At 43.1% G+C, this 26,172-nt stretch overlaps 1 protein-coding gene across 4 annotated transcripts in view; it reads left to right on the top strand.

The window, feature by feature from the left end:
• The first annotated feature begins 9,888 nt into the window (after nt 1-9,888).
• LOC144678964 (uncharacterized) overlaps nt 9,889-26,172 on the top strand; it is a 64,446-nt gene continuing 48,162 nt past the window's right edge. For all 4 annotated transcript variants that reach the window (XR_013576222.1, XM_078539102.1, XM_078539101.1 and 1 more), the window contains exon 1: nt 9,889-9,995. The gene's annotated coding sequence lies outside the window, so the exon portion shown is untranslated. The remainder of the gene's footprint in view (nt 9,996-26,172) is intronic.

Here is a 26,172-nt window from a genome sequence, read left to right as displayed (position 1 = left end):
CACTGCTTGCTTGTCCCTACAACCACACCCCCACCCCAACTTCTCTCCCCCCCCCCCTCCCCCCCCCCCCCCCCCCCCACCTTAAACCAGCTTATATTTCACCCCTCTCCTAACTTTACTAAGTTCTGCTGAAGGGTCATGAGGACTCGAAACGTCAACTCTTTTCTTCTCCGCCGATGCTGCCAGACCTGCTGAGTTTTTCCAGGTAATTCTGTTTTTATTTTAGCTACAGCAGAATTGCATTCAACCAAAATCTGTAACCTCATAGCCTGGTATATCTTTCACTCTACCATTACCATTAAGCCAGACAACCAAGCCTTGTTCAATCAGGAGTGAATTGAACTCCTGATTCAATCAGGAGAGCAGCACCATGCAGGCATACCTAAAACTGAGATGCCAACCCGGTGAGGCTACAACACAGACTACATGCATAGTAAACAGCAGAAGCATCATGCTATAGACAGAGCTCAGCAAAGCCACAACCAATGGATTAGATCAAAGCTCTACAGTCCTGCCACATTCAGTAGTGAAAGCTGGTGGACAATTAAATAACTAATGGTAGGAGGAGACTCCATGAACATACCCATCCTCAATGATAGTGGAGCCCAGCAACTGACAATGAATTCCAGGTTTAAGGTGAGAGCCACTGCCCTTGGCTTCAAGTCATGATTAGACTGAGAGTGGCATTAATGGGAATTGGGAAAGCACTTCATTGGCTAAAGTCATATCTAGCACAAAGGAAGGTGGTTGTGGTTTTGGAGTCCTTCAGGACTTGTCCAACTTGGTTAGTAATGGTGTTACTGAGCCACTCTTGAGCATTGAAGTCCCCCAGCTCCAGGACATTGCGGTAGGAATTTTTTACGGTGGTGTCCTAGGTCCAACCACCTTCAACTGCTTCATCAATAAACTTCCCTCTCTCATAAGGTCAGAGTGTAGATGTTTACTAATAGTTGCACAGTGTTCAGTACCTTTCGCAACTCCTTAGATATCCACTGCAGCTTGTCCACATGCAGTAAGACCTGAACAATATTCAGGCTTGGGCTGACTAGTGGCATATAGCATTTGCACCTCACAAGTGCCAGACAATGGCCATCTATAACAAGGGAGAATCTATCCACCTTCCCTTGACATTCAATCATATTGCCATTGCTGAATCACCCCCCACAATCAACATCCAGGCGTTATAATTAACCAGAAAATTAACTGTACCAGCTATGTAAATACTGTGGCTGCAAGAAGTTGGGGATTCTATGGTGAATAACTCAACTCCCCGAAGCTTGACCACCATCTGCAAGGCACAACTCAATACTCTCCACTTGCCCAGATGAGTGAAACTCAATCAACACTCAAGAAGCTCAATACCATACAGGACAAAGCAGCTGGCATGATTGGCACCCCACCTAGTACCTTAAACATTCACTCCCTCCATCACCAGCACACAGTGGGTGAAATTTTACGGCAGCAGGATTTTACATTCCCGCCAAAGCCAATGAGGTTTAGAATGCCTCGTTGCATTTTACGGCCCCGTCCCCACCAAAACGGGGCCATAAAATTCTGCCCAGTACGTACCATCTGCACGATGCACTGCAGCCACTCACCTCGACCCCTTTGACAGCACCTTCTAAACCCATGGCTTGTACCATCTAGGAGAACAGGGAAGAAGATGGATGAGAATCCCACCACTTGCAAATTCCCCTCCAAGACACACAGCATCCTGACTTGGAAATATATCGCTGCTCCTTCACTGCCACTGGGTCAAAATCCTAGAATTCCCTCCTTAACAAGTGTGCCTACACCACATGGACTGCAGCAGTTCAGGAAGGTGTGGCACCAACACCATCTCAAGGGCAATTAGGGAAATAAATGCTGGCCTAGAGAGTGACAACCACATCACATGAATGAATAAAATAAAGATTCTCACCCGATAGGTGGTGCCAAGAGTGTTCCCTCATGGTGGCAAGGTTGTGCAGAATGCACCACAGCAACATCTTGAGACCTGCTCAGATAAATACTGCAGGGCTCCCCCAATGGGTTTCAGACAGTGGTTCATTGTTTCAGCACTGCAATTGTCTACGCTCTCAGATTTCTTAAAGTAACATGGCTGTCATTGAATGCATGCTGAGCACATATGCATGGCTTGTGAACGGAAGCTTTGAGTCAGGTCAGTAGTAGATAGCCCTTGATACCCAGTAGTCACTCTTTGGTTTGCTGTGGTGGCTGAAATACAGCTGGCACAGCAGACTGCAACAGATTGAAGACATCATGACTGGTTCCAGGATCCCTGGCATTGATTTGTAAAAGGCACTGTCCATAGTCACACACAAGCTAAACCAGATCCGTAAATGTTCACCTCTGCAGCCATTGGCAATACAGTCTTTGCTCCTACTGTCAGGCTGGAATTGTGGATGCAACAGTTGGCAGATTTCAATGAGGACCTCCATAGTGAAGGGAAGACAGCTCAAACATTGGCCATCACTGAGATTCAGCTCTGCGAATTACTCCCTAAACACGTTGGACAGAAATGTCATTCTGCTGAGAGCACTTGTCTTCCTCCTCTCTCTTCTAGCAGGTTGTCCTCCTCTGCATTTGTCTCTGCTAATTCTCCCAGACAGGCTTGATTCCAAGGTGCCTTCTAGTGCACCCATTAACAATTGGTTTATGCAGAAGATTTAAATTAATCAAAAATTACCTCAGCATCAATCAAACCACACCACTCTCTGGAGACTCTTTGAAACTTGAAACAACTAGAATTCAATTCAATTGAGCAGAATTGACGCAACAGCCAGCAACTAACATGTAAGTTGATGATCCCTTTAAATAGAATTGGTTGGGAATCGGAGGGCATGTTTCTATATGTTGCTTAATGTTGTATGCAGCTTATGAGGTTAAAAATAGGCATTGGTGGGTGTGTGGAGCTCCAAAATGGCAGCATTAGTGTTAAAATTGGTTTTGCGCTCTTCAGAAATTCTCTAGAGTCATAGAATTGTTAAAGCACAGAAGGAGCTCATTCGGCCCATCAAGTCAGTGCTGGATCTCTGCTAGAGAAATTTAATGAGCCCCACTCACTCCCCCACCCTTTCCCGGTAGTAATACAATTATATTCCCTTCAGGTCCTTATCTGATTCCCTTTTGAAAGTCACAATTAAATCTGCCTCCACCACACTCTCGAACAGACCATTCCAGGTTGTAATCATTCACTACCTAAAATATTTTTTCTTCACATTGTCTTTGTCAATTACCTCAAATCTATTTCCTTCATTGGCCCTTGCACCAATGGGAACAGTTACTCTCCATCTACTCTATCTACTCTATCTAAACTCCTTATGATTTACCTCTATTAAATCTCCTATCAATCTTTTCTCCTCTAAGGATAGATTCTCCAATCTATCCTCCTAACTAAAGTCCCTCATCCCTGGAATAAGTCTCACAGGCTTGAATTTTACCTTTGGCGACGCATGCGATCGGCGGGCTTGGGCGCAGTCGGGAAATGGGCTCACGACCGCGATCGGCCCCCAACTGCAATTTCACGCTGGCTGGCCAATTAATGACCGGCCAGCGTAAAACGTGTGCTGAAAAGATCAGCGCTGCCGGGGTGGGGGCGGGCGATGATGTTTCCGCGGGTGCGGGTGAGCGCTACAAGAAAACTCCCTGGTGGCAGACAGCTGCCTCAGGGAGCTGCAGACCTGAAAATCATCAAATGAAGGTTTAAAAAGCTGCAACAAAATGTCCATGCATCACAATCAATCACTTGAAAATGTAGCTGATAAAAATGCTGTCCACAGATATTTATTTTAATTTTATTTCATAACAGAAATTACATCCCGCCTTTGGATGAGGTTTGATGAAAAATGCAAAGGCCGCCTGGCCGATTCGCTAGTCCACCAACTGTAGGGTTGGACGGGCCACGAAAAATCAGAGACAATTGCGCCATTAATGGGCTTAATTGCCCTCTTAATAGCTGGCGGTCACGCTTCCGACTTTTGCACGTGCCTGCCGAGTGAAATAACTTGCGAGTGCGCAATGACGTCGGAACGCTCGCCTGACGTCTTCTCGCATGATTTTAAGCCCTATCGGGTCGGGCGCGCCTGTGGGACATAAAATTCAGCCCATAAATCTTTTCTGCACCCTCTCCAAATCCTTCATATCCTTCCTAAAGTGTGGTGCCCAGAATTGAACACAATAATCCAGTTAAGGCTGGACCTATGTTTTAAAAAGGTTCTTCATGACTTCCTTGCTCTTTACTCCACTTGTATGCCATTTGAACCATTTTCTCAACCTGCCACCTTCAACAATTTGTGCACATATACCTACACGCCCTTTAGAATTGTACTGTTTAGTTTATATTGCCTCTCTTCGTTCTTCTCACTAAAACATATCACAGCACATTAAATTTCATCTGTCACATGTCCCCTATTCCACCTGCCTGTCTATGTTCTCTTGAAGCCTATCAATATCCTCCTCACAGTTCACAATATGTCCAAGTTTTATGCCATCTTCAAATTTTGAAGTTGTGCCCTGTATATCAAAATCTTCGTCATTAATATGTATCAAGAAAAGAAGTTGTCCTTGTAATGTCCTCTGGGGAACCCTACTATATACTTTCCTCCAGTCCAAAAAACAACCGTTCACAAATACTCTTTGTTTCTTGTCACTCAGCCAACTGCACATCCCTGCTGCCAATGTCCCACTTATTCCATGGGTTTCAATTTTGCAGGCAATCTGGTTACATGGCAGTTTATCGAATGTCTTTTGGAAGTTCATATACATTTTTATTTATAATTCTACATACTACTAACATGATCTGTTTGCTCTGCATAATTTTGACAGATGTTAGCTATGCACACAATAACCCCTTTACCAATATGGCATTGGGCATGCTGCATGTCAGAAGTGTGCGCGCACGAGACAGCTGACATTTTCCGTCTTAAGAGGGCTCAAATAGCCCAAAGAATGAGTGTTATTAAGACAAATTTCATCCTGGGGTGCTCTACATATCTTTATATCCTTACATCTTTCAAGGTTTTGATTTTCATCAATTTCCTTTTGAAAGAGTTAGTGCAATGTTAACTATATAAAATTGTAAACTGGAAGAAGCTTACTTGAATATGTATATATTAAATATATTTTACGCATTAAATAAATTATATATATATATATATATATATATATAGGTTATATTCTCCAAGAAACGTGTTTGTGTCCTCACTGTATTGTTTTCTTTAATTGTTCAGTTGTTTGGTGTTTGATTATGTATGTCTGTTGATTGTTCTCTGTGCTGTTTATCAAGCCTGTGGGTGTGGTTGCAGAGAAAAAAAAGCTGAAATTAGCTGCAAGCTTGTGACTGCAGGCCTTTTAAAAAGACATTTGTAATCAAGCTTCTGTTCACATATAGAACCTGGTGTGTGTCATCTCTGCATATCTCTGATGTTCAAAACACAATAACTGAAAAGAGGATGGAGGATAGTTTAAACTTGCCAACTCCAGCATCTTTCTTTTCCCCACTAGGTGATCCACCCATGCCATGGATTTGATGGATTTCATGGTTCAACACGTACTTGATAGTGACAGGTATGGACAGTCTACAGGTAGCAGTGATCCACACAAAGGCGATACTCAGCCATTGCCTCAGGGCAGAAGGCCAGTGAGTAATTAAGCAGTGGATAGAAGACACATCTACATTTGATATGGCACTAAGTGCTCTTGCAAAATGCTTTGAAGTAAAGAAAATTGTGAAGATTAAACAATGTGTATTCTGCAAGATATGCCAGGAAAATGGTGAGCCCATAAAACCATAGGTGGTAGGGTTGTGGCAGTTGACTTCCACATGTAAATTTGGCCAACAAAACAAGCCAACAAACTAATTCAGGCCCAACTTATTGAAAAACTTCAATTTTACAAATGAGCAAATGCCTACACATGGAGGGTGATGATTTAACCTTAGGAAAAACCATGACCTTGGATGTCTGAATCATATTCGCTATGTTAGATTCAAAGAGGTTACACAGAGATGCACCTTTAGACTCAAGGTAACAGACGCAGCTTATCCAATGAGTTCAAGTGCAAGGGTTATGGACAAAGAGACCTCAGCAGCCTCATCAATATTTATCCCATCATGGTCAGATATTCTAAAAAAATATGTGCCCTAACAGCACCATGTCCAGCTTGAGGGAAAAAATGTAACTCATGCTTAAAGGTGAATTATTTCACAAAGGAGTGCATGTCGTTGAAGAAGAAGACTTCATCAGTTTGACAAGTGGAGGAATTTATTTCCAAGAGTAAAATACAGCATGTGTATATATTTTTTAATTCATTCACGGGATGTGGGCTTGGCTGGCTGAGCCACCATTTATTGCCCATTGCTAGTTGCCCTTGAGAAGGTGGTGGTGAGCTGCCTTCTTGAACCGCTGCAGTCCATGTGGTGTAGGTACACCCACAGTGCTGTTAGGAAGGGAGTTCCAGGGTTTTGACCCACAGACAGTGAAGGAACAGTGATATATTTCCAAGACAGGGTGGTGAGTGGCTTGGAGGGGAACTTCCAAGTTCCATGTACCTGCTGCCCTTGTCCTTCTAGATGGTAGTGGTCACTGGTTTGGAAGGTGCTGTCCAAGGAGCCTTGGTGAGTTTCTGCAGTGCATCTTGTAGATGGTACACACTGCTGCTACTGTGTGTCGGTGGTGGAGGGAGTGAATGTTTGTGGATATGGTGCCAATCAAGCGGGCTGCTTTGTCCTGGATGGTGTCAAGCTTCTTGAGTGTTGTGGGAGCTGCACTCATCCAGGCAAGTGGAGAGTATTCCATTACACTCCTGACATGCCTTGTAGATGGTTGACAGGCTTTGGGGAGTCAGGAGGTGAGTTACTCATCACAGGGTTCCTAGCCTCTGACCTGCTCTTGTAGCTACGGTATTTATATGGCTAGTCCAGTTCAGTTTCTGGTCAATGGTATGCCCCCAGGATGTTGATAGTGGAGGATTCAGTGATGGTAGTGCCATTGGATGTCAAGGGGCGATGGTTAGATTCTCTCTTGTTGGACATGTCCTGCACTTGTATGGCATGAATGTTACTTGCCACTTGTCAGCCCAAGCCTGGATCTTCACAGATGAGGTCAGAAAATGTGATAGAAGCTGCACTCTCACAGTGCATTAAAGGAAGCAAACTACCAATTATGTACACATCATATCCGTTGTTGGAAACTGAATGCAAATACTCCCCTGGAGAGCAGGAAGCACTAGTTTCCTGCTCTCCAGGTGAGTATTTGCTTGTGTCTATACTTGTGGACATTGGCACATGTATCTCTATGGTAGAAAGTTCAGTCTCCGTACCAATCATCAAGCACTGACTGCATTGTTAGCATGTCAGGATCTGCTTATTGACCTCTATGCCTCACAGATTCACGCAGGTTGATGGATTCTTGATAAGCATGGGGGTGAAAGGTTATCAGGGGTAAGTGGGAATGTGGAGTCAAGGCTACAATCAGATCAGCCATGATATCATTGAATGGCAGAGAAGCTCGAAGAGCCAAGTGGCCTACACCTGCTCTGAATTCGTACGCTTGTATGTACGACCGAGTAGCTGATATGCTTAGCCCTACCACTATTGCAAACAGTGTCAGCCGATAGTGAAGTGACCTGCGACTTTGAGGACTATAAAATCACAATGATTTCACACACAACTGCAAATCTTGTTATGTGAAAGGTGTTGAAGGCAGTGTTGGATATAGACTGTGTGCTGCAGAAAGTAAGCTGATACCAAAAAACTAGTGGCTTCCTGAAATAGAGAAAGATCTGTTCCCATACTAAGAGTAAGCAATGAACTCGCTTTGTTTGATGACACTATATTGCTTGTGGAACTCGAATGGTTATCCTGAAAGCACTATAGCAACGTGTATTGCATCTTGCCCATGAAGGATAGCAGGGTGTTGTTAAGCTGACACAATAATCATGTGAAGCAGTCTACATGGCCAGCAATAGATTGCTGTACAGAAGAGTTCATTTGAAACTGCGTGGCATGTATAGTCAGTGAAAAATCTGTTAAACCATGTCTTGCACCTCTACAATCAACCCCACGGCCAACAAATCCATGGCAACAACTTCAAGGAGATATTTTTGGAGATGTGTAAACAGCTCCTACCAATCAACATTTTTTACTTGTTGTTCATTATCTACATAACAAATTCCCAAAGACTATCACCACATACAATGGACCAGAGTTAGTTTCCAGTCAGTTCATGGAGTTCCTAGCAAGCTGCAGAATCCACCACCATCTGACATCATGATACAAACCGCAATCAAATGGTGCCATTGAGAAGTTCAGCAGGGTAATAAAGGACAGTCTGAAAGCTAGCATGTCCAAGGGAAAATGTTTGAATAATCCACTCATATCCTACTTTGCACATCTCGATCCTTCCTACACTCTCTGACTGGAAAGACACCAGAAAACTTATGACTGCTCATAATTTTCACATACCACTGTCCATTCCTAAGTGGTCACCACCATCCAATGAGAATGTCAGAACAAAAGCAGAAGAAATCACAAAGCGACCAGGTAAAAAAAAAGCATACTTTGACAAATGAACACATGCTAGGAAACCACAATTTGAAGTTGGAGATTGGGTTTGCATCAAATGACCAAATCATGACCACAAATCAGGAGCAAAGCAGATCAAGGAGTTGCTCGATACCAATACTTATCTGTTGGATGACAACACAAAGTGGAATGTGAGATGCTTGATAGCGAGCAGAGGAGGATATTTCGGGGACAATGATTAGGAAGATACATTTCCATTTCTGATGTGTGACCACGATGTACATCATCTGCCTCATCACGCTGACCACGCAAACCATAACCTCAAGCTTGTAGATCTCAGTGATGTCATCAGTGGCCTTCATATCTCAAAGGATATTTCTGTGCTTAGGGAAAATGAAATGTTGAACTCTAAGAACTCAATGTACATATGACTTTTTTTGGTGATGGTTTAATTTAAAATAAGGACATTTGGTTTTACAAGGGGAAAAGAGACCTCCCTGTCGCTTGCCATTTCAACACACCACCCTGCTCTCATGCCCACATGTCCGTCCTTGGTATGCTGCATTGTTCCAGTGAAGCTCAACGCAAACTGGGGGAACAGCACTTCATCTTCCGACTAGATACTTTACATGATTTCACACACAACTGCAAATCTTGTTATGTGAAAGGTCTTGAAGGCAGTGTTGGATATAGACTGTGTGCTGAATATTGAGTTCAACAATTTTAGATCATGAACTCTCTCCTCCATCCCCACCCTCTTTCCGATCCCCCTTTTTTCCAATAATTTATTTAGATTTTTCTTTTCCCACCTAATTCCATTATTTTTAAATGTATTTCCGTCCATTGTTTTATCTCTACCTTTTAGCCTATTTTGATCCCTTCCCCCCACCCCACCCCCACTAGGGCTATCTGTACCTTGCTCATCCTGCATTCTACCCTTAATGTCACCTATTAGCACATTCCTAAGATAATATCACCACCTTCAACACCTCTTTGTCCTTTTGTCTATGACATCTTTTAGCAATCTCCATCTATCACTGGCCCTCTATCCAGCTCTACCTGTCCCACCCCCCCTTAAACCAGCTTATATTTCACCTCTTTTCTATTTTTGCTTAGTTCTGTTGAAGAGTCATACGGACTCGAAACATTAACTGTGTTCCTCTCCACAGATGTCATCAGACCTGCTGAGTTTTTCCAGGTATTTTTATTTTTGTTTTGGATTTCCAGCATACGCAGTTTTTTGCGTTTATCTTAGTGTGCAATTGTTCAATTGTTTGGTGTTTGATTATGTGTGTCTGTTGACTCTTCTCTATGCTGTGTGCTGTTAGTCAAGCCTATGGGTGTGGTTACAGAAAAAGAGAAACTGAAAGTAAGCTGGAAACTTGTGACTGCAGGCATTTTAAAGGCATTTGTAATAAAGATCCTGTTCACACATAGGACCTAGCATGTGTCATCTCTGCATTTCTCTGAGGTACAAAATACAATATGTATTACCTTATTTTTACCCATCTGTCTCTCTTCTATCATCCTTCTGTCTACCTTTTGGTTTGTATGTCTATGCACATAAAGTGTGAGAAGATGCTGAAATAATACACACTGTGCCAGTATACAAGTGATGTAGGTTTGTGGGCTTATCCTTGCTTGAATATCATATGCTTAAAGTGTGAATGAACAACCCTTTTAAATCTATCTTAAATTTAAGATTGTGATAATTGTCTTCAATTATCATGGACATTTGGTCATTAAAGGGCCTTTCAGTATGTCAAGTCTGTACCTCAGCTGGAGAGAACACTGCTCTCCTTCACCTTATCACATTATTATATCAAAAACATTGTGCAGATTATAGCACCTCTTGCAATTTTTGTTTTTGAGTGATTTTACTGTATATTTGTGACTTAGAAAACATCATACAAGAGTCACAAGACATTCGGTATAAGCAGTGTCACCCTGCAGTGTAACATAAACAAATTTTGGAATTTCACCAGTTGACAATGGGTTTTCTGTCAGAGCTTTGATAAAATAGGTCTATTTTGTTACCTTGTCAATACTTTTGACTGCACATTTCATTCAGGTGGTGAATACTTTTAATCATATAGTGGTCCTTGGAACAGGATAAGAATGGCGTTATCATTGAGTGTTAATATTGTACATTAATTTGAACCTGAAGTTTACAGCACATAAAGACCCCATTCAGCTTTTGAGTCCATGATGACAATTTACGAGGGCAATCTTCACTAATAATCTTCTATCTACCTCTGCTTCAAATATTTATCCACTTTTTCCTCTGAAGAAGCAATGTTCTCCACTTCAGCCATTCCCTGCAACAAAGCATCCCATGCTTCAACAGCCTTCTGTATAAAGGGTTTTTAATTTCTTTCCTTCTAATCTCTTTCCTCATTCCCTTTGTGACAATTTTAAACTGATGACTCCTTGACATGACTGCCCAATTCGAAGCGATAGCCTTTACCTATTCACTGTATTAAAATCCTTCTCAATTGTAAAAATCTCTATTGAATCAGCTCCTAGTATGCTGTGCTTCAGTGGAAATGATCCCATTATCGCAAGTCTCTCATCATAACCCTAGGGCTGAATTTTAAGAGGTAGGAGCCCATGGGTTTGAGATCAGATTAAGCCTGGGAAATTGACAGCATGTTGGGAAGCTAGCTCCAATCTGTCAATAGACACATTTTGCTGAGGATGTGAGACTAGGAGAGAGCAGCCCGCTTGGGGGAGGCAGGTTGTCAATTTCAATATGTCAATCGCTCAGTAATGGTGATATCAACATGGCTTTTGCAATTTAACTGTGGGTCCATGGGTTTCCAGGGCTTTCTGGAACTTGCCAGTGATAGCAAGCAGGAACTCAGTGGCAATGGAGCAGGTAGAAGACAATGATAAGCAAATATGTCAATTAGAATAACTGCTTTCTTGCTTGCTTGTGTGAAAGGCTTTGCTCACAGTACTTGTCTACAAGGTTACTTTGGCAACTTTGGAGGTTTGTACATTTGATCTCCGCTTTGGAGCTCTGAGCTGTCAGCTCAACATGGGTGCTGCTTGTGCTGTGTCACTTTGAACCTCAGGTGAGGAACAAGGTAACCAACAGCAGCACCAGCACAAGCTGGAACAGGACCAGCAGGAGCAGAGGCAGCAGTAGCAACAGCAGCCTGTGCCTCACAGACCTCCATCTCCACAGGAGACAGGGCGGCTGCAACTAGATGCCGCTCGCAGGAGGCTGTACCCAGCACAGAGGGTCAGCAGGCAGAGAATAAAACTTCCCTGATGTGTCGGACCACCAGTGTGTCAGAAGGTTCAGGGTGCTATGTCAGCTGGCGGCAGATGTTTGCAACCTGCTGGAATAAGACCTGCTGCCAAATGCTTGCCACAGTTCACCAGTGGCTGTCAAGCCCTCAACTCTTTAACTCTGGATCCCTCCAGGGCTCTACAGGAGATTTTTTCAGGAACTTGCAGTCAAAACCCCATAAATGCCCCAGACAGAGGACTTGTTAGCTAGGGTCGACAATTATGTCAACTTTACCTGTAATGACACCAGTTAGAAATGAGTTGCCATTTAGTTTTCCGCTCTAGCCAGCCTCCCACAGAGGCAGGGCATTATTGACTGCACATTTGTGGCATTTAGGCACCCTTAGTTCACCCAGGAGTCAACTGCAAGGCCTTCCTCTGCTGAACAGCAAAAGCAACATTTAAAAAGGTTTTCAACAGAGTCAAGTAAAAATATATTCTGCTAAAATATAAGGTCTAACTAAAAGCTAATGAATCACCATGGTAACTATGAATAGAGGAGAAAATTGAGAGTAAGGAAAGAGGCATACACAGCATACATGGACAACAGGGGAGAGCAGGAAAAGGGAGAGTGCAAAGAAATTAGAAGACAAATAGGAAAAAAATACAAGGGAGGGCAAAGAAGAACTATGAAATAAAATGATCAAGGAACATAAAACAAAATAGTCAAAAAGGGCACATTAATGAAAAGGGAAACAAAAGCAGAAAATGCTGGAACAACTCAGCAGGTCTAACAGCATGTGTGGAGAGAAAAACAGAGTTAACGTTTTGAGTCCATATGACTCTTCTTCAGAGCCAAAAGGGAAAGTTGTGATGAGAATAGGGTTACTTATTGATGGACAGGATGATATCACAGGCAATGATAGCGAAATTGCAAACATATGAAATAATTACTTTGGCCAGGATCCTCTGGCCCCGACGTCAACAGGCATCACCGCGAGTGGGATGGAAAAACCTGAAGAGCTGTTCGGCTCTCCAAATTTTCCCATCCCGCCTGTGACAATGCCCATCGGTGTCGGGGTCAGAAAATCCTGTCCTTTGTTACTATAGTTGTCAGGCAAACAGGTGGACATGATATCGAATGAAGAGATTAAAAATAAGTTAATTGCATTTAAAATAAAAAGAGGCAAAATATTAAATAAACTAATCAAGCCTAAAGAGGATAAAATGGAATACATCTATGTATTTTGAAACAACCTAAGGAAGAGGTAGCAGAGGCATTACTATGCATTTTTCATAATTTGTTAGAGAAAGCTGTAGTGTCAGATGATCTGAAGATGGTTAACGTTTTACCTATAATTTGAGGTCCAGGTAACTATAGACCAGTCAGCTTAACCTCAGTAATTTTTTTTTTGTTTGTTCATGGATGCGATGTGGACGTTGCTAGCTAGGCCAGCATTTATTGCCCATCCCTAATTGCCCTTGTTCAGAGGTAACTCCCTGCTCACCATTGATGGACGGGCACCTAGCTGGGATACTGGGTGCCCAATCCATCTCCCACACTGACACTGACCAGCTAAGGTCATTGCCTGTGTGTGGGCTTGCAGGTCTGAGTCCAACCCCAGGGACCCCTGATTGAGTCCCTGGAGAAGCCTCTCCATGAGAGTCGCCACTCTCTCCATGGAAGAAGCATTGCGCTCGGCCATGAGGGTCAATGCCGTGCTTATGCTCCGCAGGGACTCCTCCACAACAGACACCATGGCACGCATTCCTTCATGTATCTCCACCAGATCCTCTCGCACACCCTGCTGGACATACAGCATCTGCTGCCTCATGGATGACTCCAGAGGCTCATCATTAGCCATTGACTGAGCATTGTCCTGGTATCCAGCAGTCCCCAGCCATCGCCCTGGGCACTCCCTGCCTCCGCTTGCACCTCAAGCGAGTGTGAAGTGCCCTTACCACTGTGCACCGAGATTTTAGACGGCAGTGTTATGCCCACCGAGGTGCTGGTATCTGCGTTGATGCCTGCTTGGCAGGCAGGGTATGACACAGGTGTGTGGTGAGCATGGTGGTCCTCAGGGGTCAGGGGTGGGCATTCATGGTCCTCATGACAACCACCTGCTGGTGAGCTAAAAGGGAGAAGGACATGTCATTAGTTTAAGTCATGACACTGTCACTGTGCATGCCTGGCACCCTGGTGAGACAAAGGTATGCATCATGGTGCCCTCGCCTTTCCATTATCAATGGGGATTCCAGGTTCAAGGCTCACATCAATATAGAGACTACACTGGATTTTTTGCAATAACGGACATTCTCATTTCAGTGCACTGCACTCTTACCTTCGTCTGGCACCCCAACCTCACCACGGCCGCTTGACCGAGGTGCATGGCTCCTCTCCAGCTCCAGGGCCTCCTGCTCGTATCGCGAGAGGATGAGGAGGTGTGGGGGCCCCCGCCATCCGTGACCTCTCAGTATTGTTATGGGATGTCTTCTCCTAAAAGGAGAGAGGAGCACTGATTAGTCTACTCTCTACCTGCAGCATCATTGCAGCCTGGCCAACCCCACCTGAGGAAGACCACGCAGGGTTCAGCCGATTTGTGATGCTGGAGCCGCAAGGCACTCAGCCCAAACAGCCAGGGCTCAGCCCCTTGGCCAGCTCCTGTCTCATTAACATTTTTCACTCACATTCTAACACATTTGAGGTCCACGAGGGATGGGCAGCTCTTACCTGTTCGGCAAAATGACCCATGCCAACATGGTACTCATTCTTCCCGATCGCAGGAGATCATTGAAGCGCTTCCAGCACTGCACCCATGTGCACCTCGCCGCATCGTGGCTGCTGACCCTGGTGCCACCTCCTCCCAGGCCTTTTTGGTGAGGTGGGGGGTCTCTTCCTCCTGTCCTGGGGACAATGGGTTCTCTCCTCGCTGCCACCTCCTCCAGGAGGGCAGTGAGGCACTCATCCGAGAAACGGGGGGCCGACTGCCCTGCTGATCTGCCCTCCTGCCTGCCGTGTCCTCCCGCAACGGATTCGATTGTGCAGACTTCAGCGTCCTTCCATGGCAGCCTTCCAGGGGCTGCTGAGGCCACTTTTGAATCAGCCGCTGGATCGCCATTGGACCCGGTGGACATCATGTCCCCCAACCCCAAACTGCCCCTTCTTGATCATTCACAAGCCATGCTTCACACTGGGTGGGCCTTAATTGGCCCACGCAGTGTAAAATCGCAGTGCGCTGTTGATCGTGGGCAGCGGTCAGATTTCCAACTGCCCCCGCCGATCCCGCAAGCCAAGGGCAAAATTCTGCCCCAAGGTTACTGACAATATATTGGCAACATGGAAGTTTTTATATTATGAGGAAGGTACAGTTTCAAAGACATATGGAACAATAGAATTTACATATTAAATGGAGAGAACCATATATAAAAGAGAATGAAAGGCTATGTGTTTGAAGTCCACGTAAGATCTAACAGGAGTGTGTGAAATAGCCTTAATGAAGCCTCCAGCATTTGTGCATAAGTCTGCTATAGAACGAAACTGAAGTTGGGGAAAAGCCATTTGGAATTCCATTGTCCAGGGTATTGTGTTAACTGCTGATTTTGTTTTAAACCTAAAATCCATTCTGGACTGTTGCCTTAAAGGGAGTGTAATGGGAGGTCACATTAATTAGGGATTTTGGGAATAATTATAGTAGTAATTGTAGTCTTATGTATGTGCTTGAAGTCTTTTATATTTTGGTAATAAATATTTTAATTTAATTTTTAAAGTCTCTAAAGATCTTGGTGGACATATTACTTCTGAATTCAGAGCACACATTCTTATAATAATACAAATTGCAAAACCGTTGTGATAGTGCGACCAAGGTTTCCTTGTGAATTTGGTCCGTCTGGCACACATCATCTGCCATGTTATAACAGCATGCAAGATTCCCGAGTAGCTGCCATGATATTTTTGTCCTATGACAGTTTATCCTTCCTAATTGCTTCGCAACTCAAAACAGACTTGTTAACCGGTACTCAGAGACAAGGGATAACTGCTTAAAACAAGGCTGAGAATACCCATGAGGAACCCAACCAATGAGGCCAAGGGATGATACAACAAAAGCAATGTGAGAACTAGATATGTTATTGACATACTGAAGAGACACTTCAGGTGCCTGGACAGGTCCAGAGGTGCCCTTCAATACCCACCAGCTGTTCTCCAGAATGGTCGAGCTGTGCTGTGCTTTTCACAACATTGCAGAGCAGTGATATTTTAATCTGCAGGAGGAAGAAGGCACAAAGTCTCTTCAGGTGATTTCAAGGAGGAGGAGGTAGAGGAGGCAGAACAAGGTGTGGGCAATGCACCAGCATTGCTGCCTTGGATTCTCTGATTATTACAAAGTTCGCTTTGATTCCATCAGTCCACCCATCTGACAGCCACATGCAAAAATTACTCTCCCCAATACATGTCCCACCCCCACCACCTCCGTTCCTCCAACACAAAACAGTCCTGCAATAAACCATGCCTTCCATTTGCAGTGACCCATTAACCAAGGACCCGCACCCCCCATTCGCAGTGACCCATTGCTCAGCTTCAATTCATGTCTTACCATTAATCATGTGAAAAAACACTTGCCAGCCAGCAACCAAAAATGGGCAAGAAAGGAAATATTAATGTGCAGCAGTATACTTGAATAACACAAGATACACATTTACTTTTACAGTAAACAGCTTTAATCCTTCAATTAAAAGAAAACTATTACAGAATCACAGAATTGTTATAGTGCAGAAGGAGGCCATTTGGCACATTGACATTCGCTCTCCAAATGAGCAAACCCTTTGATGCCATTCACTTGCCTTCTCCCCGTAACCTTGCACATTGAACCAGAATGGACTTCATGTGAAAGATTGCACACCTCTTCAAACTTCTGTGTTTCATATCCTAAAAGTATAAATATGCAGGATGTTCTGGGTACTCTCTCAACTGTAAAATTTCTTCCTCGGTAATGGGGTCAAAACAAATTAAACTTCTTTACTTGCTAACTTTGAAAATATTTTTTACTTTCCAAATAAGAACAACAACGAGAATCATAAAAACACAAGTACTTTAAACTGGCTTAACATTTAAAATATTGTTAATTCTCTTGCTTCCAGAGATATGATGCGATAATGATCCATTTTCAAAAGCTAGGGAAGCACATAGAGCTGATGGGACTGTGTGATTAATTTTTCTGTTGAATAGCTGCCAAACCACATGTAAGCCACAACTTGCTGTCCCTGAGAACTAATGCTGCTATGACTCAATATCTAGACAAGGTGACTTCAACAGTGGGTGGTAAAATTACAGTCTGCTCATTTGTGGTGGTAATTGAACATGTATGAACCAATGCATTTCCCAGTATTTGCTCATTGTGTCCTTAGGTTTGTGCTTTAATAATGACTGTTACATTAGGGCAAGGTGTGATAATAATGATAGAGTAAATGGATCTTGCTTTTGGAGGGTGTGGAGGGAAATTGCACCTATGATGACTAGAAACTGCTTTGTTTTGTTTGCTAAACAGAGCCATGATTCTGAAAGCCAGACTGAAGTACTTATCATTTTGAAAAAAAACCCAGTATGTGGCAATGTGAATATAACCACATAAAGATGTTATAGTTAATAACTGTTAAAACAAAATGAAAAGGAAAATCAACAAAATGGCATGTGCGTGTGAAATAATCAAATAGAAAGGGTTTTGACAAGTCTGCTACAAAAAATTGTTTTAGGGATTATTTTAATACTGGAATAATGAACTGATTGCTGTAGTAAATGGGATTTCATATAAAACTCATTGTATTGGTCGTTTCTATAGTTACCACCTCAAGATGAAGTGGTTATGCATTACATGTAAAAATCAGTAATTACATTGTTCACTCTCAGGCATGTTTGAAAACAGTAATACCATGTAACCTCAAATTGAACAAGCAGCATATCATTACTTTGCTATTACAAATAAAATTCTTGTTTTACAAATTTCTGTGAAGTCAGATATTATTCACAATAAATAGAACATAGATACCAGGAGTTGTTCAAAATGTAAAACATTCACAGTTATCAGAACTAGAATTAAATTGTTGAAGTACAAATATCAAAGAATATTATTGCAGACAAAAAAGTCCATGCGAGCTCTAAAGAGCACAATCATGTTTGGTGTTCTGAGTTTGTAATGAACTTGATGTACTGGACAGATTTCCTACTTCAAACAGATAACTTTATTACAGAGCTCTTTTAGAAGCTACATGCTTGAACAAGATCCACGACTAGAAAGCTCCACCTTTCGGATTACCCACGCTTAGGGCTCATTTGTCAGTACAATCATGTGACCCCTAAAGGCAGTAGGAAAGGTTTTACCTACAATTACTAGATTTCCTCCCCCTTTAGTTTTTTTACATTTCCTATTTACAAAGAATATTTTAATCCACAACACACATACACACACAGGTCATGTGATTAAAGATTAAGTCTCTGAGGTGGTTTTCTAATTTGGTTAAAGCGGCGAGGGTCTACCACTTGAGATTCTCTCACTGGATCGTCATGATCAGGAACTGCAGCATCAGGGACATCCTTAGAAAGTGGCAGTTCAGGATTAGGATTAATTCAACAGAGACATCAGGTATGTCTATTCTTGGTTGATCTGTCACCTCAGGGACAAATGCTTCGACATTATAGGCGGTCTAACTGGTTGTTGGAATGTTTCTCTACTCTTTAAGTGATCCTAACAATCCAGTCTTCTACTTCTACTTGGAATGACAAGGGTCCAGCTTCAGAGACAATTATACCAGGAACCCAACTAGGTCCATTTCCAAAATTCCGCATGAAAACTGTTTCTCCCACAGTAAACCTTCGAGCTTTGCTCTGAATATCGTGATTCAATTTTTTGACTATTCTGGTTTTTCTCTACATTCCCTCTAAGTTTAAAAACACCAAACTTAACCTTGCACGTAGGTGGCATTTCACAATGTTTCAGACAGCGTTGAACCCATAGTTGCATGAGGAGTCGTACGATAATTGAGAAGAAACTGTGAAAGCCGAGTTCCTAGAGTACCTTTGTATAACCTATTCATGCTGATTTGAAAGTTTGCACTTCTCTTTCAGCTGACCCATTTGATGAGTGATGATATGGTGCTGTTTTAATATGTTTAATTCTATGTATGCATGAGTCTCTGGAATTCCATACTAATGAAGACAGTAAGACAGTACCGTTATCCGAAACAATGACTTCCAGCAGGCCATGTATATTAAAACATTGGTGCAGCTTTTCAATAGTGGCACACAATTTCGGTAATCTAACTTCATACACATCCATCCACTTAGAGTGTGCCTCGATGATAAAAAAAACATGGTACCTAAAAATGGATCTACATACTTTATATGTAGTCGAACCCAGGGTCGACCGGGCCACTCTCACAGATGCAGTGGAGCTGAAATGGGCAACTTCTGTTATTGCTGACACTGGAGACAGTGCTTGACCATGCTTTCAATGTCACTGTCTATGCATGGTCACCAGATATCGCACAAGCATCTTCATTTTCGAAATGCATGGACGCGCACTGTGAAGCTCTGTCAAGAGTGGTTCTCTTCCTTGTGAAGAGACAACAACTCTTAATTCCCACAACAAGATTCCATCTTAGTAACTTAACTCTGTTTTATGGGCAGGGAATGGTCTTATCTCTTCAGACACTGGTGAATTCAACCATCCTTGCAATACCAGGTCTCGGACTTTCAACAAAATTGGATCCCTGTTTGTCCAATTTCTCATTTACTTCACACAGATTGGTGAAGAGTTCAAGAAATTCAGCACATGCTCAACCTCTTGTGACAGTGGGACATGTACAATGCTATTTGGTAACGGAAGAAGACTGAGTGCGTCTGCATTTGCAATATGCACACCAGGACAGTGCATAAAGGTGTACACATACGCCTTAAAATCAAAGCCCAATCTTGAATGCTTGCTGAGGAAACTGGCAGAATGGCTTTATCCTCACTGAATAAACCCATTAATGGTTTATGGTCTGACACCACGATGAAATGTCGTCCATGCAGATATTGGAGGAATTTCTTCACTCCAAATGTTACTGATAAACCTTCCTTTTCAAGTTGTGAATAATCCTTCTCAGCTGCAGAGAGGGTTCTGGAGACATAGCCTATTGGCCTTTCAGAACTATCTTCCATCCTGTGTGACAATTCCGCTCCCATACCATAAGGAGATGTGTCACGGATTAATATTAATTCTTTTGATGGGTCATGATTTATCAGTAGGCATGATGAATGTAATAGCTTCTTAACTTTCATGAAGGCTTCTTCTTGTTGTGAATTCCATGACCAACGATGATTCTTTTTCCATAATAGGTTTAAAGGTGTTAACACTTTGACAAGTTTGGCAAGAAGCGACTAAAATAGTTAATTGTGCCCAAAAAAGACTGGAGTTCAGTGACACTGGAAGGAGAAGGTGCCTCTTTGATTGCCCTGACTTTCTGCTCTACTGGATGCAACCCCTTGGGCATCCACTTGGTGACCCAAGTAAGTGACTTCTGGCGCTCGGGATGTACATTTCTCTTTCTTCAATCATACACCAGTTTCCAAAAATCTTCTTAAAATCTCTTCTAGTTTGACAAATGTTTGGCTTCCATTGACCCTGTGATCAGGACATCATCCAGGTAAATTACTACTCGGGAAGTCCTTGCGATATGCTTTCCATGGTCCTTTGGAAGATTGCACATGTAGATGATACTCCAAAGAGTAGGTGTGTATATTGATACAGACGTGTTGATGGTTACATACCCTCTAGATGTGCTATCCAGCTCTAGCTGTTGGTATGTAAGGCTCATGTCCAGTTTGGTGTCGGATTTGCCTCCAGTTAGACTTTCATGCAAGTGTTCTATCCTTGGGATAGGATATTTATCTAATTTAGTAGCCTTGTTGACAGTCAATTTTTAGTCCCCACAGTTGTGAATATTTTGATCAGGTTTCATCACAGGGACTATGGGCACTGCCCATTCCAAAAATTGGATTGGCTTGATGATGCCTAGCTTCTCTAAGTGGCACAATTCTGCTTCCACCTTCTCCTTTAGGGCATAAAGCACAGGTCTGGCTTAAAGAACCGGGTGTTGCCTCCGAATCTAAGTATATTTTTGCTTGTTGGCCTTTTATCTTTCCCAATTCATCACAAAATACGCTGCTGTATTTCCTTTGCAGCTCAGGAACTCCTCCTGCTCTCATTTGAAATATTTCTGACCACTTCAGCTTAATTGTTTGTAACCAGTTGCGGCCCAGAAGACTAGGCCCTTCATCTGTCACTATGATCACTGGAAGCCGGGCTGTCTGTTGCCTATAGGACACAGGCACTGTGGAGATGCCCTTTACCTGTATGGACTCTCCAGTGCATGTCTTCAGCTGAGGCTGGTTTGCTCCAGATTCAGTGGCTTGGCACTTTCATTGACTAGAGGCTTCTCATTCATTTAAATGGTGACGGTGATTGGTTCAGTTTTTTCTGCTTTGACATTGTACAGTGAATAGATATCAGTATCAGCAGCTTCTGGTTCAGTTATATTGTGCACTTCATTCGTCTTGGTCTGCTGTCTGATGGGCTGTCTCGATTTTGCCTTGCATTGCTTTATAACATGACCTTTCTTGTGGCAGTAGTGGCATTCTTCCTCCTTGAATCGGCAGGTGTGCGGTGCATGGTTATCCCCACATCTGTAACAGATTAACTTTGGAGTCGCTGCTGAACTGCTTCCACTAGGCCTTTTTGTTTTCTGAGCAGCAGAGACTGTCTCCTACTTCACGACTGTCTCCCTGGTTTTTGCACCACGCCCGGCGGTAAGTTTGTGGCCCAACAGAAGAATGGAGCCATGTTGCACACTCAGCAAGCCTGTGGGTCCCTTTTGGCACTCTCCATTGCTAGTGACTATTTCCATGGTGCACTTCAAATCGATGTTAACTTCTGCAAGTAAACAGCACTGAATGGTGTCATCGTGCATGCCACAAACTAACCGGTCCCACAACATGTCATTGAGTGTGCCTCTGAAGTCTCAGTGCTCAGCCAACTGCTTCAACTTTGCAATATAAGTTGCGATGGACTCACCCAGGGCCCGTACACTGGAGTTAAACTTAAACCTCTGCATTATTACCAATGGCTTCGGCTGAAAATGCTTCTTCACAAGGTCTACCAGTTCATTAAAGATTCAGAATTGGGCGCGTTCAGAGCCGCCAGACTGTGGATGAGGTTATATGTCTTACTACCACAGACACTCAGAAGAATTGCTTTGTGTTTCTCCTCTGCGTTCATTTCATTCGCCACAAAATAAAAACCACGGCGCTCTACATACTGGCTCCAGTCGTCCATGGATGTATGATAAGGGTGGATTCTGCTGGAGTGGCATGACTGGTGAGTATACTTCTCTTTCTTTCCTTGAGAACTGATGTATTCACATTCACAAGACGAGGTGCAGCGTTGGAGCTATTTTACCCTTGTCACCAAATGTACTGAACTTGATGTGCCAGATGGGTTTCTTACCTGAAACAGATAACTTTATTACAGAGCTCTTTTAGAAACTACATGCTTGAACCAGGTCCACGACTAGAAAGCTCTGCCCCTCGGATTACCATGCTTGGGGCTCAATCATCAGTAGAATTCCATGACCCCTAAAGGCAGTAGGAAAAGTTATACCTACAATCACATACAGAGTTGTACTTTGGTTATAATACAAAGCAATGTTGATTGTCATTAAATCTTAAGAAATGCAGCTGTAAGTGGGAATAGAGGACAGAGTGACAGGGAAGGCATGAGGCAATAACTCAGTCCTCTATCCTAGCATGTGTTTCTTCTCCTATAATATATTTAATGCTCGAAGTCAACATAGCATCAATAATATTTTGATGTATGCGCTGGAGCTTGGAGACGGAATCCGCAATTGCTTCCAACTGCTCTACACAAACAACAGTAGAGCAGTTTCAATTAATGGGTGGGAATTGGAAAGTTTTCTGATTAAATCTTAAGTCAGCCAGGGTTGTACTCTCTCCCCTGTCTTGTTCATGTGCTATATCAAACCTTTTGCTCAGTCCATCAGGAAGGATGTGAGCATAAGATGGTGACAATGCCAGGCAGCAGAGGCACTCAGGTCAAAGTCTCCCTGTGCATGGATGATGTTGCCATCTTCTGCTCAGATCCATTGCAAGATCACAGACTATTGAGCATCTGTGACAGTTGAAAGTGTGAGCTGGCTTTGGAAGCCAAAGTAAATCGCAGCAAGAGTGAGGCCACATTCTTTGGGAAGTTGCCCGACCAGTCCATTGTCCTCTTCACCATCAGATCAGACTACCTGGAGATGCAGGGGATGTGGCTGTGGTGGGGGGAGGTGAGAGAGGGAGGCTGCAGGGTGTGCACCAAAAGCTGGAAGGAACCTATAGCCATGTTAAAACAGACATTGAGCATGTGGGACCAACACACCAGCCCATTGTGGGTAACAACCTGGGCATCAGGTGTGACGCACTCTCGGTGTTGCTCTATGTAGTGCACGTTTAACCTCTTGTGCCGTGGCGAGCACCTGAGCCATCTACCGCTTGACCGTGTCCACAGGGTCATGATAAACAAAGCTCTAGATAAAGGAGTAAAAAACACATCCAACGTCGTCCTCATCCTGATGGCCACCTTTGTGTGCGATTGCATCAAACAGTGCATAGACTCTCAGTAAACAAACACCAAGGACTGGATTTTTAGCGATTTGGGATGACTCGGGAGCCCTTTAAAAATGGCGGGCGGATCCCGATTCTGGGATTCCCGATCCCAATCCTGGCCTGTCTGATTTTCAGGAGTGCCTTTTAGGGGTGTTGGCTGGCTCGGATCAAAAGCCTGCACCCTGCATCCCAGCTTGGCCAGCTCCATTGTGGGGATAGGCATGTCCTATTCTTCCACAATTTTCATGGAGTTGGGCCAGCTTTTTAAAGGGTCGTGATTCATAGCCCCTCAAAGGAATCATGAACCCTAGCCTGCATGAGGGGACCTTTTAAAAGGTGAGTTCAAAAGATCCTTCTCATGTCCCAATGCCAAGTTGTGACCCCCACCCACTCTACATGCTTCCTCATGCCCCCATGCCAAGCTACGTTCCTCCACCCCTCCCCCCCACAGGCCAGTCATGCCCCCTATGTCATGCTATGCCCTTCCACCAAGCCCTAATGGCCCCTCATGTCCTCAGTGCCAAGCTATGCCACTTCCATGCCCATTTACATTCTATACGCTATTTAGTGGATGAACCAGTGAACCCTATAGTGACCATAGGGTGTTTAAAAACATTTATTTTAAAAAAAAGTCATTCATTGATTCATTACTTTCCACTATGTTAAAAGAAATCCTTTCATTACAGCCCAATAAAAGTTTCAATCATCCAGACCCTTTATAATATCAATAACAGAAACTCCAAGCCCTTGCAACCCCTTAACATTGTGTTAAAAAAAATTGCAAAATTGAGAGTAGGGATTAGAGAGCCAGAACTGTCAACCAAGCAATGTCTTCCCTGTGGCGCACATGTTTCATCAGAGTAATGGGATTTCTGGGCTCTCAGCCAAGCCTCATTATGTATGCTTGCCTCCATGATGAAAATCCAGGCCCAAGTGTCATTATGTGCTGAGCAATGTTTCCTCTAATTTTTTCCATCCATGTGTGGAATGAATTTTGTTATGTGTATCAAAATCAAGGTTATGACTGGATGTGCATCACCAGCAAAAACAAAAAACCTATAAGCATAATATATATTTTTTAAACAGCAATAATAGGTGTGGAATAAGAAGGATGAATATTGCACCCGGTCATTGATACGGTAATATACTAGAGCATAAATTATCTGATTTGCTGAATTCAATTCAGTTTGAACTCTAGGTTTTAAGCTCATTACCATAACCACTGCACTACCATACATGAGAGAGCCATTTGTTATTTTTCATATTGTAGATTGTATTTAGCCATTTGACAGAAGAAAAGTTGAATTGGTAGCAATGGCTCAAAACACAATTTATCCACTGTGTTGCTCCATGCTCCAGCATCATAAGATGCTTCTCATTGGTGAGACTGATTAATTTCAGGACTTGTTGTGGCTGATTTCCCTCACATCTTGAAGAAGAGCAGAGGAGCCCACTTTGGTGTCCTGCATCATCCTACTGTTTGTGGGAGTTTGTTATGTGTAAATTGGCTGCCGTACTTCATTGCAACAATGACATTTCAAGAAGCACTTCATTGGCTGTAATGTGCTTTGGGACAGCTGATGGTCATGAAAGGTGTTTTTTAATGCAATGTTTTCTTCGTTTAGCATGGCATCATGGAAGAAAAATTCAGTGCTGATCATTTTCCACTTTTCTCAGTTTCTCTCCTTCTCATATCCTGCTGCAAATGGACTGGAATAAACCATTCTACCCTCAGCACAGTTCTTGTCACTTAATCAAAAGAATTTGGCTCCTGAATGTGTAGGTGATCAAGAAAACCAATGTGCATAAGAATTTAAAGTCACAATATGTGCTAGGAGTGGCATTAAAGACATAAGGGCTTCTCTAGTGCATTAACTAGATGATGCAGTTAATCTGTGAAGTAAGAGCAGGACTGGGGAATGGGAAGGAGAGATAGGAATATCTGTGGAATTCTTTACTTCAGAGGGCTGTAGAGTCTCGGTCGTTAGTATATTCAAGGCTGAGATAGACAGATTTGTAATCAGTAAGGGAATTAAGGGTTAGGGGGAAAAGGCATGAAGGTGGAGTTGAGGATTATCAGATCAGCCATTATCTCATTGAATGGCGGAGCGGACTCGATGGGCTGAATGGCTTACTTCTGCTCCTATGTATTATGGTCCTATGGTCTTAAAACATGACAAAGATCTTTTGCTTAAATTTGACAAGCTCAAAATAAAAGAGCTAAGAAGGCTTGGCTTTTGAATTGACAGAAAATGTGGAAAGGGTAGCTTTTATTTTTTCAGCATATTGAGTATTTTCTTTACTTAAAAATGGTAAGAATATTGAAGAAGGTAGTACAGTAATTTCTTCACATCAGCAACATGATCAAGCAGAGGTAGATTTCTGGAAATTTAGAGAGAGCTTGGCTCTTGTGAAATGGACGGTAAAGGCGTGGCAGACAGAGTGGCTCAAATCTTCCTATGTCCAAAGCAGTGAAATCTGGGCTTAAGTTTGTGTTCTGTGTTGGGACACTGAGGAAGTCCTGACAAGTGCACATGCTTTGTAATTGGCTGGGAAGTTTAAATTTCCAATGGGCTGATTTGTGCTGCCTGGGACACTATGACAAAGTCTCCGACCCTGAGCTCAGGGTCAGACACTTGGACCAGATAAGCAGGACCTATCTGGATACTAACCCAGGAAATGTTAAGCCGGCTAATACCTTATCTAACTCCGA

Source organism: Cetorhinus maximus, chromosome 3, assembly GCF_964194155.1.
Source record: "Cetorhinus maximus chromosome 3, sCetMax3.hap1.1, whole genome shotgun sequence".
Lineage (NCBI taxonomy): Eukaryota > Metazoa > Chordata > Chondrichthyes > Lamniformes > Cetorhinidae > Cetorhinus > Cetorhinus maximus.
Note: the sequence above shows the minus strand (reverse complement) of the source record. Positions and strands in the feature narration are given on the sequence as shown.